We start from the raw sequence: 13,246 nt of genomic DNA, 5'->3' as shown, positions 1-13,246 counted from the left end.
CATTTGGACGTGGGAGGGGCCGATCTTGTAATGGACTAGCCACCCAGACAGGGCAACAGAGCAGTAGGGCACCTTACAGGGCACTGCTGTGAATTTCACAAAATGGGTGCCACATAAACATCTCACCAGAACTTCCTTATAGGTTATGGTGAGCCCCCCAAAACACCCCCCAAAAACATTATACCCACCTGTCTACAACCCCAATAGCCCTTAAGGCTGCAGATGGCACCTATATGGCAGTAAAGTAGGGTTTTGGTGGGGGCACATGTTCCACCATAAATATAGTGGTTAAAAGTGGCTTATGGGCCTGGGTCCTCCTCTATATGGTTCACTAGCCCACCCCCCAGGCTATTTAAGACACCTGTGTGCAGCTCTACTAGGCTTTCCTATACCAGGTGCTGATGTTCTGGAGACAGGTTTATACTTTTTTATTCAGATTTTTTTTTTGGGGGGTGAGGGGGTCAATGAACACTGGGGGAGTGTGTGTGAGTCTTTTATTTTGTCTTTTCAGTGGTTATCGTCTCACTTTGGATACTTTTTTGGCACTTATACCTGTTTTTACATTGTCTAACTCACAACGTTTAAGCTTCATTCAGGATGTCTAGTAAAACATTTGATTATTCCTGCAGGATGATTAAGTCTAGGTCGGCCCACATCCCGCTCTAATCAGTCCTCCAGATACGCCCCTTTCAGCTCTGGGTGCACAGCGGCATTCAGAGGCATAAAAAATCCGCCAACACTTGGAAGACCTGTCTTTTAGGTTGTCCAAGTGCCGACTTGGGCGGGCTTTTAGACGTGTTTTGATTATGAGTCCATTAATGCAAAAGTGCCAGGACTCTGTATATTTACAAACACAAGTAGTACGTAAACATGGACGCCCAGTGTAAGAATTAGGAAGTATATGTCCATTGAATTTTATCTTCTTATAAAGCAATCATGTCTGAGGAATTACTTGTTTTACTTGGATCCAGAGAACAAGAATGGATTTCAAATGTGGTGCAAATGTTTCTCTGGGTGCAAAAGCTCAGAAAAATTGTAGTGAAAATCTCATTATGGACACTGTCACCCGCACTCTCAGGGCAATGGGTCCTGGACTGCGGGAGCAAGATTTGTATCCTTGTGAGCCGCGGAAGGCTCCACAAGGAAAGAAAAAGACACCAGGTTTAGAGCAAGGATTTTGCCAAAAGTCAGGTAAGTTTTCTTGCAAATCAGGAATGGACTTTATTCTGCTGCATAGCAGTAAACAAGAAACAAAAACAAACTTTTCCTCAGGATTCCAAACAAAAATCATGCAGTCTTCAAAAACACAATTTCAATATTATCTGATTTAAAGTTCAAACTCACAGCTAAAGTGAGAAGGACTCTGTATTCATGAGTCTCAGCTTTAAAGTTCTTACCAAAAACAAAATTAACCAAAATAAACAGTCTCTTCCTTTTAATAGAAACTGGTCTAGAGATCAGTGACACAGCACTGTGCTCCTGCAGCAAATGGAAATGCTGGCCAGGTGGTGTGCTCCACGTGTTGTAATAATTTGCTACACAAACGAGCCCTCAATCCCACCTCAAAAACGTGGGGCTAAATCCCCCACCACACTGGCTGGAAAAAAAGGATTATTTCCTCCAAAACAGGAACAAGCATAACCAACAAATGTACTTAGGTTCATTCAGTCACAAGGGTCTGTGCTTCCCTGCATCAACTTGAAAGGGAGAACAAAGCACAGCTTAACCCAAAAAAGAAAAAAAAACAAAACAGTTCAGCAAACTCCTTAGCAATGGAAATCTTCAATAGGTAGTTTCCTTACTTGGCATGGAGTAACATATTTCCATAGGTTGTATTTCCAGCGGTACCTCTGAGCACGGTTCCGGCCCCAACTCCATGGCTTGTGGAATTGCAGAGATGTCAGGAGTCAGGTCAGTATCAGCTTCAGTAATCTCCATGCATTCTGGGCTTTGAAGATCCTGCAGAGCTCTCAGTCCTGAGCTAGACTGCCAGTGCTGTTCCTGTGACCTTTCTCCTGCTCTCCAGTTCTCCCTCTGCCTTTCCAACTGCCCAGCTCTGAGGTTAAGCAACTTACAGCCCCGCCCAACCTTCCCAGGTGCAAAGCATTTCCGGTCATCAACCTTGGGAAGGTGAGGGGGAGGGGAAGTCTGGAATTCAACCCCTAAGCTCCCTCTGCTGGATTTAGTGGGAAAGTCAGGCAAGAAGGCAAAATGTTCTTTATTTTAAACAGCATAGGGATTACCTGCTCTAGGCATGGGGTTTGTACTAGGCCCAATCTTAGCAGGCTTGTCTCGCATACCACAACACTCAGTATAATGGCCGGGGAAAAACCTATCTTTTGTTCTGATTACTTTCCAAAATCTGAAAGAAAAAGCTCCTCCTTATTTCTGAGAAACCCAAGTCTCTCTGGGGTAAACACCACAGCCACACTTGAATTCAGCGCAGGAAGGTGGTGTCAAAATGTTTTAGATCTTGTTTTTTATCTTTAATCTCTTTTTGGTGAAGATGCACTAAAAAACTCTCTTCCAACAATAATTTCAATACAAAAATTCCATAGGGCCATTAAAAACTGAGCAAGAGAAGAGAAATAAAAAAGGTCAAATCCAATACAGTAAACAGCCTCAAGCACAACATTTTTCAGAAATTCCGCCCCCCAGAAAACCTCATATTGCATCGCAACAGAATTTCCCCCACCCACCCCCAACCCAAGAAGAAAGCAGTGGTGCACAATATACTGTATAATCCCTACCACTATAGATTATCTTCAAAATTCTACTTGTGGGGGGGGAGTGTGCTCAAAAGTGTTTCCATATCTTTTGAAAACTGTGGCATTGTGGAGAGTTATTAGATTTAACTTCCACTCGCTCCAAAGTCAATGGCTGTATCAATTGACTTCTCCAATGATAAACCGTTTGGTTGTTCCGAGGCCAACTCTAAATCTTGATTTTTATTGTTCTTTTTTTTTTTGCTACCTTTATTTTCCATTTCAGCAAAATCTGGAATTGGTCCTTTTGGGGGCATGCACAGCATTCTGCGTCATTAAGAGAAGCAAATGTTAGGCGAGGAAAGCCTCGACTCTTTGAACTGAAACCAAAGGAAGTAACACAGAGGAAAGTGATGCATCAGTGCATCTCCTATTTTCTGCTAAAAGATAAAAACGTGAACTCATACTGCTGTGAAACTAAAGGGCCTGACTTCTGTGAGTTACATAGCAGTGTAACTAAATTAGCACAAGCTGTTAGTGTACAACAGTGGCAACTGTTACTTTGCTGGCACTGCGGTGCATGCTGATTTAAGTACCATCTGTATAGCGTGCTGTGGGGTACAAAATGGAGGGGCTTAGGGCGAGGACTGCACATTGCAGTTAGTGCATAGCACTTTAGTACATGGGAGGTTCTTTTACTAAGCTGTGCTAAAAATAGGGTTACCAGACATTCGGATTTCCCCGGATATGTCCTCGGGTCCAGACAGCTTTTCAAAACCCGGCACAGGGTGGGGCGGAGACCGGGCGGGCCTGGGGGGCGGGTCTAGGAAACGGAAAATCTGGTAACCCTAGCTAAAAAGGACTTGATTCTAACAACAAAAATGTACAATTATAATAAATCTACAAAAGACGTCAATGGACCCCAGGGAGGGAGGGGGGAAGGGTGGGAGGAATATAAGGGTTATAATCAACTATTATTATGGATGGGGGCAGGGTGGTTTATAAGTTTAAAATGTGTCTAAGTGGATAAATGTGTAATTTTATGTTTAAAATATGTAGTGAATTACGGAATTATGATAAATTTATAGATACTTGAATGATAAAGAATAGTTTGGGTGGGGGGGTTATTGATCTGTAAGAATCTTGTAATATTTTAAGTGATGTCTATAGTATAAATGTTTTATTTATTGTTCTTCACTTATTGAAATTATTTTAAAATGAATAAAGATTATTAAAAAAAAAAAAAAAAAAGACTTGATTCTATAAATGGTTCCTAAATTGGTAGGCGCCTAGGATAATGGTGCCTACTGCATGTCATTCAAATTTAGGCTCAGTTCACCATGACATCTTCATTGATCATTTAGAAGAATGAGATAGGACACCGAGGAAGGGATAATACCTTGAAACAGCTTGCTGTGAAACGTGAATTCATGTGATGCAGACCCCCTCTGACATGAGATAACTTTCTTAATATTTTGATAAAATTTCAGTGAACTTAATAAGCATAATCATATGAAATATAAAAACAAGAAAAATAGGTTAAAAAAAAAAAATATTGGCTCAATGACGATGTCATGGTGAACTGATCATTAAGGTGGCCAAACAGGTTGAAAAGGTGACAGCGAAAGCTAGAAGGATGCTGGGTTGCATAGGGAGAAGTATGGCCAGTAGGAAAAAAGAGGTATAAGACTCTGGCGAGACCTCATTTAGAATATTGTGTACAATTCAGGAGGCTGCACCTTCAAAAAACATATAAAAAGGATAGAGCCGGAATGGTGGAGAAAAGATGGTGTCCTGAGCAGTGCACATACTTAAGTGCTCTCCGTCTATGGGGCAGCTTTTTCAGAATATATACAATTTTTCAGCTTTATTCAACAGAGGGAATTACCCCCGCCTACCTTTGTTAGCTCCATTATGCGACACACTGTAATGACATCGTTTACAGTTCAACCTACCAGTTCGGGCGTATATGCTGCTGAGTTTGGGGAGGAACTCAGCTTGGACGGCGACCTGACACCACTTTGAGGGCACTAATGCATGAATATACAAAAAGACTAAAAAAAAAAAAAGACAAGACAAAAATATTAGAAGTAGAAGTTTGAACACCATGAGTTTTTTGACCTACAATATGCATTAGTGCCCTCGAAGTGTTGTCATAACATATAAGCAATGCATAGTTATTTTGAGGTCTTTTCCTCGTATTTTTGCAACATGTATCATTCTCCTTAATTCGTGTTCATTTGTTTGTGTTCATGCACTAATGTTCCCATTAGTATACGGCCATTAAAAAAACATTAGCGCAAAGGCACTTACAGACACCTATTTTGCAGGTCTCCTGAAAAGCTGGCTTTTTAAGGACGCCTTTAACTGAGTTATTTGAACTCTATATAATCCGGATACTCTTTAGTGGACCAATAATGCTGTTAATTGAAAATTGAGCCGGTACCTTTTCCCATCCTATTGTTTCTTTACCCTTGCCCTTTTTATTTTATTTATAAATTGTATTTAGTAATCCTCTTTTTTTTCCTGTTGTGTTTGGTTGGTCAAAAGTTGTATTATTCTCTGGTTCAATTAATGTGTTTTTCTTTTTACTCTGATTTTATTGTTATTTGTAAATCGCATTGGATTAAGATTTTGCGATTAAATCAAATTTTTAAATAAACTTGAAACTTAAACTTGAAACTAATCCTGTGCTAACCAGTTGACACATGGTAATGTAGCTGTATTGAGTAGCACAGAAATGCCCGCTCTCCCTCCCCCCTTAGACATGCCCCCTTCAACAAAAAGTTAAACGTATTTTCTTAGTTTGCATTTAGAACACTACAAATTAAAGCTTAATACAGGACACCTGAGCATGTCTTGGGGTAAGCCATTTTAAAGTGTGGTAAGAGCACACAAGTGCTTACTGCAACTTAATAAAAAGGGCCCTGCGGTATCATTTGTGGAAGAGATAGTACCGCTTCCTACGCCTAACCTTGGGCACCAGAGGTCAACTTGCTGAAACCTGACATGAATGCTGGTACCCAAAGATGGTTCATAGTCAGTGGCGCGCAAGATGCCAGCGCTGACAATTCGGTGCAAGACAGAAGCGCGCAGGGGAAAAAGTAATTTTTAAAGAGCTCCGTCGGGGGGCTTGGGGGTGGCAACCCCCCCCCCCACTTTATTGGTTAGTGTTCGCGCTGCTGTTGGAGGGGGGTTTGGGGGGTTGGAAACCTCCATTATAGAGAAAACGGAACATTTTCTGATTTTTTTCAGGAAAAGTTCTATTTTCTCTATAATGTGGGGGGTATCACCCCCCACACCCCCCTACAACGGCAGTGCGAACACTAATCAATAAAGTGGGGGGGTTGCCACCCCAAACCCCCAGTCGGCGCTCTTTAAAAATTATTTTTTCCCCCGCGCGCTTCTGTCTTGCACCGAATTGTTAGCGCGCTGGCGCGCAATTATCCTGTCACCCCCAAAGATAAGCACTATGAGGAGAAGCTGTACTGCTAGGGGACTTCAATATGCCTGATGCAGACTGGAACTCATTTTCAGCGACAACCAGCGGTAGCAGGAGGCTCTTAACCTCCATAAAGGGAGCACGTCTCAAACAAATGGTAACGGAGCCCACTAGGGCCCAGGCGATCCTCGACCTGGTACTCACCAACGGGGAAAGCGTCTCAGAGGTCTCAGTAGGAGATACGCTAGCCTCCAGCGACCACAACATAGTATGGTTCAACCTTAGGAAAGGCTTCCCTAGATCAAACACGAAAACAAAGGTACTCAATTTCCGGGGCACAGACTTCGCACGCATGGGAGATTTCGTCCATCAGACGCTGCAGGACCAAGCGGAGACCGATGATGTAGAAGCTAAGTGGTTAACACTGAAATCAACCATACATGAAGCAACTAGCCGCTTCATAAAATCAGTAAATAAACGACAAAGAAACAATAAACCCCAATAGTTCACCGCGGAGATCTCGCACCTCATTAAGGAGAAGAAAAAAGCGTTTCTCTCCTACAAGCGCACGGAGAAAAGAGAGGCAAAAGTAGAATATAGGACCAGGTCTACAGCAGTCAAAATGGCAGTTAGGGAGGCAAAACTTCGAGTGGAAGAAATTCTGGCAAAAAACATTAAAAAGGGGGACAAATCCTTCTTCAGGTATATTAGTGACAGAAAAAGGAACACAGGTGGGATAGTACGCCTTAGAAGACCGGACGGAAGTTACTTGGAAGCAGATTCCGATAAAGCCGAACTACTGAATGAATACTTCTGCTCAGTCTTCACCTGTGAGGCACCGGGACACGGTCCGCAGTTGAAGACAACACAAAGCACAGAAGACCCGTTTCATAATTTTGAGTTCACACCAGGTGAAGTTTACAGTGAACTGGCAAGACTCAAGGTGAACAAAGCCATGGGACCAGACAATTTGCACCCAAGAGTGCTCAGAGAATTGAGCGATGTCCTGGCGAAATCGTTGGCTGAGCTATTCAATCTCTCCCTAAGTAAGGGGAAAGTTCCCCTGGACTGGAAATTAGCTAATGTCGTTCCTCTGCATAAAAAGGGTTGCAGGACAGAGGCTGCGAATTATAGACCGGTGAGTCTCACATCAATAGTGTGCAAACTCATGGAAACACTAATTAAAAGCAAATTGGACACGATCTTGAATGAAGGGAATCTTCGGGATCCCAGTCAGCATGGATTCACCAAGGGTAGGTCCTGCCAATCCAATCTCATCAGCTTCTTTGACTGGCCAACAAGAAAGTTGGACTTGGGAGACTCTTTGGACGTTGTGTACCTGGACTTCAGTAAAGCTTTTGACAGTGTCCCACACCGCAGGCTGCTAAGCAAGATGGAATCGATGAGGTTAGGAGAGACACTAACTGCATGGGTCAATGATTGGCTGAGTGGCAGACTTCAGAGGGTGGTGGTTAATTGTACCCTCTCTAAAACATCGGAGGTGACCAGTGGAGTGCCGCAGGGCTCGGTCCTTGGTCCACTCCTTTTCAACATATTCATAGGGGATCTGACTCAAGGGCTTCAAGGTAAAATAACACTATTCGCTGATGACGCCAAACTATGTAATATAGTAAGTGAATGCAGTTTACAGAATTATATGGCGCAGGACCTGCTTACATTGGAAAGTTGGTCCTCAACCTGGCAGCTAGAATTCAATGCTAAGAAATGTAAGGTCATGCACCTCGGAAGCGGAAATCCATGCAGGACGTACTTCTTGAACGGAGAAACTTTAACTAGGACTTCAGCAGAACGAGATTTAGGAGTAATCATCAGTGCAGACATGAAAACTGCCAATCAAGTGGAGAAGGCTTCATCTAAGGCAAGGCAGATATTGGGTTGTATCAATAGAAGTTTCGTCAGCCGAAAGCCTGAAGTCATAATGCCGTTGTATAGGGCCATGGTGAGACCTCATCTGGAGTACTGTGTGCAATTCTGGAGGCCACATTACAGTAAAGATGTGTGCAGAATTGAATCGGTTCAACGGACGGCCACCAGGATGATCTCGGGGCTCAAGGGTCTCTCGTACGAAGAGAGACTGAACAAATTGCAGCTCTACACTCTTGAGGAACGTAGGGAGAGGAGAGACATGATCGAAACATTTAAGTACCTCACGGGACGTGTCGAAGTGGAAGATGATATTTTCTTTCTCAAGGGACCCTCGGCCACAAGAGGGCACCCGCTCAAACTCAGGGGCGGAAAATTTCATGGCGACACCAGAAAGTATTTCTTCACAGAGAGAGTGGTTGATTATTGGAACAAGCTTCCAGTGCAGGTGATCGAGGCAGACAGCGTGCCAGACTTTAAGAATAAATGGGATACCCATGTGGGATCCCTACGAGGGTCAAGATAAGGAAATTGGGTCATTAGGGCATAGACAGGGGGTGGGTAAGCAGAGTGGGCAGACTTGATGGGCTGTAGCCCTTTTCTGCCGTCATCTTCTATGTTTCTATTCTATAATTATGCGCACAACATTTTGGAACACCCCCCAACACGCCCATGCCACTCCCATGGCCATGCCCCCTTTGGAAGTTAGACTCCCTGCCTTATAAAATAGTGTACAACCAGATATGTGTGCACACTTTAATGAGTGTCAATTAGCATCAATTATTAATTGTTTAAGAGCTTGTTAACAAATTAATTTGCATGCACATCTCAGTCAAATTTGGGGGCCATATATAAAAAAAAAAGGAGACAACTTATAATATTCTATACTTCCAGCACTAAAACATGACCATTAACACATGCTGTATGGCTGTGTAACAGCGCGAGCGGGGTAGGGTCTGGGCCATTACAAACCAGCCAGACACAAGCAGTGGCATACCTAGCATATGTGACACCCAGAGCGCATCATTTTTTGACACCCCCTTGAAAAACATGATTTTTACTAGCAATCCACAGATTGCACAAGAATGTACCTAGGGAAAGGCAGCATCTTATATACTCACCCACTTGAAAACTAAAAAAGCCAGACTAGTACAAATTGATCCTGCAGAGTCAATGCTAACAGAGAACCATGTCTTTCGTACACACAGAACACAAACACCACCTTTGCCCAGTATGGAATATGTAATCACAAACTAACCCCTCCCACCTTTTACAAAACTGTACCGTGTTTTTTTAGCACTGGCCACGGCGGTAACTGCTCTGAGGATCATAGAATTCCTATGAGTGTTGGAGCTGTTACTGCCATGACTGGTGCTAAAAACTGCACTATGTTTTTGTAAGGGGGGGGGAAGAGGGAGGGGGTAAAATTGAAATATGTAGACAAAAGTTAAACTGAACCACCAAGGAGCTGACTCTGCATAAAAGGTGACACCACAGAAACAGTGATGCATGTCCCCTAATATTGTGCAAAATATAAAGACTGCAGATGTAAATCTGAAAAAACAGAGCAATCATCACTTTACAAATTAAAAATTACAAAGGCTAGGGGACACTCGATGAAGTTACAGGGAAATACTTTTAAAAGCAATAGGAGGAAATATTTTTTTACTCAGAGAATAGTTAAGCTCTGGAATAGAGAGTTGTACGGGGACAGAAATCCCACCCATCCCCACCTGTCCCCGTCAGGATCCTCTCCATCCCCAACCATCCCCGCAAGGAATTACCTCCATCCCCGCCCGTCCCCATAAAAAGCAGCAATTACTTCTGAAAGGTTCATCAATTCCACAGTTTCTTTTGTGTTTGCGCTGCTGTTTTCCTTGTGGAATCTCTTTGGTGAAATCCTTTTTTTTGTTTTCTGTTCAGGTAATTAACTTATAAACCCCCTCTTTTACTAAGGCTGACGTGTCCATTATATTATATGGACGAACCCTGCTTCAAAAGCCTTCCATCCCTGTGGGAGTCCCGTTGGCTAGAGGGGGGTCCCCATGGGAGTCCCATGGGCCAGAGGGAGTCTCGTGGGTTAGGATGGGATTCCCGCGAACCCCGTTCCCATGCAGACCTCTACTCTGGAACGCATTGCCAGAGGTTGTAGTAAGAGCAGATAGCGAAGCTAGTTTTAAGAATGGTTTGGACAATTTCCTGGAGGAAAAGTCCATAGTCTGTTATTGAGAAAGACATGGGGGAAGCCACTGCTTGCCCTAGATCAGTAGCATGGAATATTGCTACTCCTTGGTGTTTTGGCCAGGTACTAGTGACCTAGACTGTTCACTGTGAGGACCGGCTACTGGGCTTGGTCTGACCCAGTAGGGCTATTCTTATGTTATGTTCTGGAATGGAATATGTGGAATGTGCTCCCGAGGGAGGTGGTAGAGAAGAAAAAGGTGACAGAGTTCAAACAAGTGTGGGATGAACACAGAGGATCTTTAATCAGAAAATAATCGGTATACATTGAAGGAACTAAGGCCAGTACTGGGCAGGCTTGCACGGCCTATATTCTGCAAATGAACATTCAGTTGAGGATGTTCTGGGATGGTTAAGATGGGCTGGAGTGGCCTTTGATGGAGACTCCAGTAGATGGAACCTAAGCACATCACTGGGCAGGGCTCTGGGTTTCTGGCCCAGAAATATCTAAGAAAAAGGACCATTTAAACTAAATAATTAATTTATGGAGCATGTATGGTTGGGCAGACTTGATGGACCACTCGGGTCTTTATCTGCCATCATTTACTATATTACAATATTCTTATGGTATATTATCTTGGATATTGGCTAAACGAGAGATGTCAGATTTAGGACTAAATGGTGCTCATCCCAGGAAAAGCACAGTTCTCACAACTTTAGTAAACCAGTAAAAGGTAAAAGAAGCTGCAATGATTCAAGTTATTTATTTATTTAGTTACAAATTTATATACAGTCTCTGGGTTAAGAATGAGTTACTTTTTTAAAGCTGTTCTTAAGTCGGATATGTATGTAACTCAGAACTTATAGATTTTAAGATTCTTGCTGCTTACTTCTGCTCCGAGCTGACAAAAGGGCCAACTGTCCCTACCAGTGTTTCCTCTAAGGCAGTATTCTTCAACCTTTTCACACCTATGGACCGGTGGAAATAAAATAATTATTTTGTGGACCGGTTCCGGTCCACGGACCGGCAGTTGAAGAACATTGGGCTAAGTCGTGGGTCAGACCCCGCCCCCATAATAGTACTAATTGTAGCACAATTTTTTCCATTCATTTTTCATATATACACACACAATATAAACTTATTAACAACACATAATGGTTAATCACAAAATTAAACTACACAAAGCACACTGTATGCTTCTCAATATTCATTCCTACCAGATAACCCCATGCAAATACGGGACCAAAAACTAAAAGTACTTAAATACAAACAAACCCTAAGATTCAAGACTCTGCATGTGGTACAACCCGAGAAAAAGAGACAAATGCATTTCTTCCTGAACAGACAGCAGATGTAAATCAATCACTAAATTAAAAAATAAAAACATTCCCCATACCGTTGTTGTCTCCCTCCCTCCATGCTGTGCCTTACCTTCTGGGCCTGCTCCTGTTTTTTGCCGCCCCCCCGGTGTTATCTTCAGGCCGGCTCCCTCTTCCTCAGTGCTGCACTGCACAAAGCTGTGGTCAGCAGCTCCTCGCGTGTCCTGCGCCTCATCTGGAAGCCTTCCCTCTGATGTTGCGATGTCAGAGAGAAGGCTTCCGGTTGCGGCGCAGGACATGCATAGGAGCCTCTGCCCACGGCTTTGTGCACTGCAGCACTGAGGAAGAGGGAGCCGGCCTGAAGACAACCCTACATCAATCGCACCGTGGACCGGCGGCTGAAGAACACTATCTCAGGCCCAATGCACATGCCAGCCCTGTGGACCGGCATGAAATTTCTGTGGACCGGCACCAGTCCACGGACCGGTGGTTGAAGAGCACTTCTCTAAGGTACAGCATGCACAACCACACACTGTTCTTAATGTGGCCATCCATCACTCCTGAATCTGCTACAGGAGAAGTGTAGGAGTCTATGCAACTGGAAATACTGCTCAATGAAATCAACTGAAGCTGCAACTGCATTCTTAAGTATGAGTCGTACTTAAGTCGGGCATCTGTAACTCGAGGACTCCCTATACTGCATAATCTAAAACTCTAAGTGGATCCTCCAAAGGGAAGAGATTCATCAGTGCTGGGTCTACCCTCAGAATCTTCACAATTAATACTGTACAACAGATAAAAGGGACTGGAAGCTTTGAAAAAGGTCCGAAACCAGAAGGACTTCAAGTTTGAGGAGCAAGGTGGCAGACAGTATGGCTCAAAATAGTATGGAGTCGTGTTTTGGGATGCAGAAACCAGGGGATTACTATGCGACATGGGTTACAAGAAATTACCCCCCTCACATCCCCCTTTTACAAAAACATAGCATGGTTTTTAGCCCCTGCCGCAATGGTAACAGCTTCGACACTCATAGGAATTCTACGAGGTTCAAAGCTGTTACCGTCATGGTCGGCACTAAAAACTGTGCTACGGTTCGGTAAAAAGGGGGTTAGTTAGGAATTCTGAGTGTGCGAGACCTATTGATTGAATAAGCTTCTGTATAAGTCGTATTTCATCTCCATTATGTGTTTTGCTTGAATTATATTATGTATGTTTTATTGTGATCTGCTTTGGTTTAAACCGGGATATAAATGGCAAATAAAATGAATGAGAACATAAGAACATAAGAAGTTGCCTCCGCTGGGTCAGACCAGGGGTCCATCATAGAAACATAGAGTTTGACGGCAGAAAAGGGCCGTCGGCCCAACAAGTCTGCCCACACAATAACCCTCCCTCCCACAAGTCTACTCAAGACAACCCCCCCTACCTGAAGTATCCATCTTTTAAGCAAAACTCTGAGGTACCTCCACCTGTTGGTCCCATCGACACTTGAAGTCAAGCAAGCTACTGGCCTCGACCATCTGGCGAGGAAAACTATTCCATCGAACAGGCAAAGAAGATGGTCTGCGCATATGTCAGAATCGCTCTCCCTGATTGCTCTGGGGTCGGTGTGGGGCTTGCCTCCGATCTGGCCCATTTGCATGGAGACTAATGGTGAATCGGTCAGCCAGTGATTGGATAGGATCAGACACGGACCGGAAAGGTACGGTGGGTT

At 43.6% G+C, this 13,246-nt stretch overlaps 1 protein-coding gene across 6 annotated transcripts in view; it reads right to left on the bottom strand.

Moving 5' to 3' along the window:
- Window positions 1-13,246, bottom strand: part of TRAF5 (TNF receptor associated factor 5) — a 105,966-nt gene that overhangs the window by 82,929 nt on the left and 9,791 nt on the right. The window contains exon 1 of one of the 6 annotated variants that reach the window (XM_033938120.1): window positions 4,661-4,678. The exons of 4 other annotated variants lie outside the window; for them this stretch is intronic. The gene's annotated coding sequence lies outside the window, so the exon portion shown is untranslated. Of the gene's footprint in view, window positions 1-1,802; window positions 2,089-4,660; window positions 4,679-13,246 lie in introns of those variants that run through there. One more of the 6 variants, XM_033938117.1, reaches the window with a different exon arrangement.

Source organism: Geotrypetes seraphini, chromosome 3 (assembly GCF_902459505.1).
Source record: "Geotrypetes seraphini chromosome 3, aGeoSer1.1, whole genome shotgun sequence".
In the NCBI taxonomy this organism is placed as follows: domain Eukaryota; kingdom Metazoa; phylum Chordata; class Amphibia; order Gymnophiona; family Dermophiidae; genus Geotrypetes; species Geotrypetes seraphini.
The sequence above is the reverse complement of the archived record's forward strand: the minus strand, read 5'-3'. Positions and strand labels throughout refer to the sequence as shown.